Source organism: Sorghum bicolor, chromosome 5 (assembly GCF_000003195.3).
Source record: "Sorghum bicolor cultivar BTx623 chromosome 5, Sorghum_bicolor_NCBIv3, whole genome shotgun sequence".
Lineage (NCBI taxonomy): Eukaryota > Viridiplantae > Streptophyta > Magnoliopsida > Poales > Poaceae > Sorghum > Sorghum bicolor.
The window spans coordinates 10,446,486-10,451,976 of NC_012874.2; positions in this window are offsets into that span (position 1 = coordinate 10,446,486).

Sequence of the window (5,491 nt, forward strand, 5' to 3'; positions counted from 1 at the left end):
AGAAGTACCACCAATGTCTAATGTTCCAGTGTTTTATATAACTCCACCAACCACAAGAGCCAAACAACTCCTTGTAAACGACCTTTGCTTTTGACACATTGACTTTTTTTTAACACAATTCTAAATGTTGAATTGTGAAACATCCAAAGACCTTGGCACTAGTCTCCGGCAGGTACATCAAATGGAACCTTGTACTATTTTGGGGTTCCAGATGGGGATCCTCAAATTTAAAGGATACTGTACGTGTATAGCATCTAAGAAATTAGAGGTTGGTTGGGGGGAGGGATTTAAGTAGAGGCTGGGCTCCACATAAGGAATCCAGTCTGATCTGTGATTACTGATTAGTGCTCCTAGCACACAGTAAGAGGCATTAGCGTACGTGTAGCATTAATTAACTATGAAATAAACATTTATATTCTTGGTACTGGAAGACGTGGCACACCGCATGTTTGGAATATCATAATCTCTTTTTTGGCTGTTCCATGTGGGCATAACTCATCCACACCCATCCGGAGATAATGCAGAGGTACACAAGCTGGTACCGCGCATGTTCGCTTCTCTTTGCAGCGTATTTTTTCTGTCAGCCAGTAGTATTTTCTTTCATAATAAATTAACTAACAGTAATTTCAGCTTTGATTTTTCAGATCATAGCTTTTGTCTGAATTAAAATAACACTGTCGAACACGAATGCTTAGAGTGGTTTTGAGGGTTGGCTTTGACTGAGATGTGGCATCTGGTCCGCACACATCTTCGGTATTTTTAGTCATGCCATATGTCGGCGTCTAGACTCGTGGTCTAGACACAAACGAGTATACGTATGCGTGACTGTCTAAGCCTGGATGCTGATGCAAGTGGAACACAGAGGGTTTATACTGGTTCGGGCTAAGGATGCCCTACGTCCAGTGAGATCGAGGGTCTGTATTGTCTTGCACCCAAAGGTGCTTGTAGTAGGGGCGTACAAGCAGGTTGCGAGAGAGGGTTAGGTCCCAAGTCTCGACTTTGTGGTGTGGACAAAGCGCCGGTCGCTGCTCTGTGGGTGGACTAGCTTGGAGTCGTGGTGTGTGTATGCTGTGTGTTTGGGCTTGTTGGTGAACCGGTCTTGGCTATGAACCCTGGCTCCCCTTTTATAGCCTCAAGGGGAGGCAGAGTTTTACATGAGTGATTGGAGATTTTCCCTGCCGAGAGGTGGATCTACAGTCCCGACCCTACAGAGACTCGCCCATCCCGTCCTCGAGGTTTGGCTGACTGTGGAGGGTTACCGAGCCCTGTTGGAGTCGTGGGGGTCGGGTCGGCGATACTGCAGCCTGTCATGTTAACAGTGAGAGAAGACAACAAATAGTGATGTTGATTAACCTCTCCCATTCCTCTTTTACTGTGAGGCGGTGCACCACAGTGAAAGAGGTAAGGCTGCACAGTGAAAGAGGGAAGGCTGCATAGTGACCAGGGTGGTTGGAACAGTCGCCACCATGCTCTGCTGCGATATGGGAGTCACTGCGCCTGTCACGTCGTGGTACGGGCGCCGTGCGTTGGAAGCCTTGTCCGGACCGGGTAAAGCGGCGTTGGCGCCCGAGCCCTGGAGGGGTCGGGCGAGACGGAACTTACGTCCGAGGCCGAGGGGGTCGGGCAAGGCGTCTGTGTCCGAGCCCTAGGGGGGTCGGGCGAGGCGGAACTTGCGCCCGAGGCCAAGGGGTCGAGCGAGCCGCGATTTGGGGCCGAGATCGGGGAGACAGATATGCTGGGGCCCGTGTCACGGTGATTGCGGATGGTTCAATCCGTCTTTTGCGATTTTTATTGCTCTGATTTGGGTATACCTTTTTATGGTACCCAACAGTAGCCCCCAAACCTTTGGAGAGGTGAGTTTACCTCTTCGAAGGTTCTCTTTTCGGGAGCTTTTTTATTTCCTCCGGAGGGTGCACGCGAGCGCACCCGCCGGGTGTAGCCCCCGAGCCTTTTGGAGGAATGGTGTTTATTCCTTCAAAGGCTTTTACCCCTAAGCGATATAGTCGGGAGTATAGAGGGGTAGGTTGCGTGTTCTTTACACGTAGTGCCTATCCCCTTTGTGCGTGGAAGCCCCCGAGCCCTTTCCCCACTAGGGTCGATCATGTTCTTTCTCGTCTTTGTAATTACGTCCCTCATTCATCCTTTCGCTCGGAGGAGGGGTGGGTCGCGCCGCACTACCCTCGATGGGCGAGTATCGACGCTCTCCGGGAGCTGCAAGCGGGTAAATCCAAGTGGATGTCCGAGCCCTATTCGATAAGGGTCGGCTAGTGGCCTTATGGGCACATCTCAAAAATACCTGAGGGCAGTCACGCTGGATGTCGGAACCGTTCGCTAGGTTCCGAGGGCTCGGTGCCTCCCTCGATGGGATCCCACTCGCGTGACACCCGTATGGGTTTTGGATATGACTGGTAAAGATGCGCCGACTCCCTGGGGGGCTCGGACCTTGGCCTCTATTGTGCTCATCTTCAATCACCCCTCGCTCAGTCATCCTGTGGCGACTGTTCGAACCTGTTTTTGCAGGTCAGTCTCGCAACCTCTGGAACGTAGGTGGCCATAGCCTGGGGATTTGGGCCTCGAAAGGCTTTTTGGGTTTGTTTGCAGTATCGGGGTCGGGCGAGACAGAATCTGCGCCCAACGGGAACCGCCTTGCGATTTTTTGCTCGGGGTCAGTAGGGGGTCAGGCGAGACGGTAGCCCACGCCCTACGGAGACCGCCTTGTGACCTAGGTCAGCAGGGGGTCGAGCGCCGCTTTCCCTAGAAGGAACCGCCCTGACATAGCTCTGCGGGGCGCTCCTTTTGAGGCGCGGCGCATGGGGAGTTGGAACGGCCGTGCCGTTGTACCCTGACCGGACAGGACATTTCACCTACGAAATCAATGTGCGCGTGCGGCAGGCGTGAGAACCGGAGAGAGCGGGCGCTTCGAATTTTTCACCTGGTGGGGGAGCGGGCGACGGTTGCTCTTTTTTCCCCTTTGGTCTTCTGCGCAGGCGGTGTGACCGTGGCGTGCTCCCTCTATAAAAGTGGCCGCAGGAGACTCGGTTTCTTTCCTCCTGCTCTTGCGCAAACAGCTCTCGCCTCCTGCTCTTTCCGCCGTCTTCTCCTCTTTTCTTCCAAAAAGCCCTACTCCGCTCAAAGCCATGGCCGGCGATGATGTGTGGCCGCCCAGCAATGTTACCAGGTTCGCGCTGGATGCTCAAGTGAAGGCCGGGATCCTCCGTCCCCTCACGGACGTCGAGTTGCCGGAGTGGATCGTCCCCCTAGCGAACGACAGGGAGCCAAACCCGCCGCCAGGCTATGTGGTTTGCTTCCTGTCGTTCTTAGACTGGGGATTCGGGACTCCAGCCGGTCGCCTGATCCAGGTGATTCTTCACTACTACGAGGTGGAGCTGCACAACCTCAACCCCAACTCGGTGATGCAGGTAGCCGTATTTGCCACGGTATGCGAGGGGTTCCTCCCCATTGGAACCTCTGGCTTCATCTCTTCAAGGCGGATATGGTCGCCCGCTACGAGGGGGAGAAATTTCCCTTGCGGGTTGGCGGTTGCACGCTGCAGCTCCGTCAGCAGCGATCTTCCTAGTATATCTGGAGCGTGATGCCTACGTCGAACCGGGGGTGGCAGAGCGGGTGGTTCTACCTTCGGAATGACGGCGGGCTGCTCCCGGCGTACACCGGGAAGATGGTGACGGAGTGCCCCCAGAAATGGGTGTGGGGCGCCCCTTCGGAGGAGCAGAAGAGGCTCGCCCCACTTCTTGCGGGGCTCGAGAAGCTATGCGACGCCAGGGTCACTGTGGCCACGGTGGCGATGGCGTTCCACAAGAGGAGTCTGCTCCCGCTCGCGCAGCGGAGGGCGTTTATGTTCGAGATGACCCGAGATGTCCCTTGGGCTGGGACGAGGATGTTGGCGGAGCCGGTGTCGGCGTCCGACATAGCTGCCCGGGTCGCAAAGACCACGCACCCGGACCTGAAGAACTCCCGGGTGGTGCCGATGCGCCCTGAAAAGGGCTACATTTCTCTGGTGAGAGGCTATTTTTGTTTTGTCTTCTTGCACTGGTTTCCTTTTTTCTCCTGTCTCAATCCCTTTTTTCTGCCTTACAGAAGATGGGGATCGTCAGGGATTCCCTGCCCCCAGTCCTAGAAGACAAGGAGATCCGGGCCAAGAATCAGGCCCGGAACGAGGAGCAGAAGAAGGCCAAGGAGGACAAGAAGGCGATGGCCACGAGGAAGGCGCAGCGCCGAGAGATCTCCGCCAAGAACCACCGCGAGGCCGAGAAGGCGGGATTCCCTCCGCTCGATTCTCCTGAGACATCGGTCTCGAAGATAGAGGGCGGAGGAGACAACGTGCACTGGCTTGACGAGCTGGTGACGGAGGAGGACGACATGATTCCCCCTGTCGACGGGGGGATCGAGATCCCGTAGGGGTCGAGGGCCCGAGGGGGGTCGGAGGCCCCCGAGGGGTCCCAGGCGCCGGGGGGCGGGCAGACCGTCCCCCACATTATTGTAGACGACGATGACAGCGCCCCTCAGGAGGGCTCAGTCCCCGTGGGTTCCCAAGAGAGGGAAAAGGCATCGGGGGGCGAATCCGAAGTGCCCCCGCAGCCGATAGCGCCGGAGGGCCCATCTGAGCCTCGCCCGGCGTCCGGAGCGGAGGCCGGCGACTCGGTGGAGGCGTCGCGGACCGAGACCATCGTCGAGGTCCTTGCGCCATCCGCTGGAAAGTCGGGGCCCCGGCCAACGGCCCCTGGTGCTTCGGGAGGCCCCCAAGGAGCTCCAAGCTCCTAGAAGAAGTCTGCCCCCCGAGCAAGGTACGTATATGATTTCTAATCTTTCTGCTGATTTTTTGTTTTTCTTTTTCTTCTGAATTGCGTTATCTTTTCAGCCGGAAGCAAAAAGCGGCGCCAGTGGCGCTGGCCCCCCTAAAGGCCGTAAAGAGGGGGGCGCATTCGACCCCTGGGTCGGCGAGGCCCAAGTCACCGCCCCCCTGAGCCGCGAAGAGGTGGAGCCCCGTCGGGAAGGAGAGGGGCAGGAGATGGGGACGCCGAGGCCCCAAGGGCCGGAGGAGATGGCCCTTGCCCCCGGGGCTACGCCTCCTTCGGAGGATGCCGATCTGGGAGGCGCGGTTCGTTCCGTGCTGATCGAGGAGGGCCGGGCCATCGTGGCGTCCCTCGGGGACCTGCCTAACCTGAGGCTCCTGTGGCTGGGGGAGAAGGCGACGCTGCATGGGGCAAGAGCCCCGTGTTCTGGCCCGACTTCGATAGCGCAGAGGGAGGGGCCAGATTTGTTCTGGACGACCCGTCGGAGGTTTACCTGTGGCAGGGTCTAGACGCGTGCGGGCGTGCCAGCGTTGAGGCCATCAACCGAGCCTCCGAGCTCGTGAGCCGAGACATGTATAAGTTGGCCCAGGTGAGGCTTCCTCCCGTGTTGTGAGATGTTCTTCGCTCTATTTTGCAGTACTGACTCCATGTGCGACTTCTGATTTTGTAGGCGCTCAAGG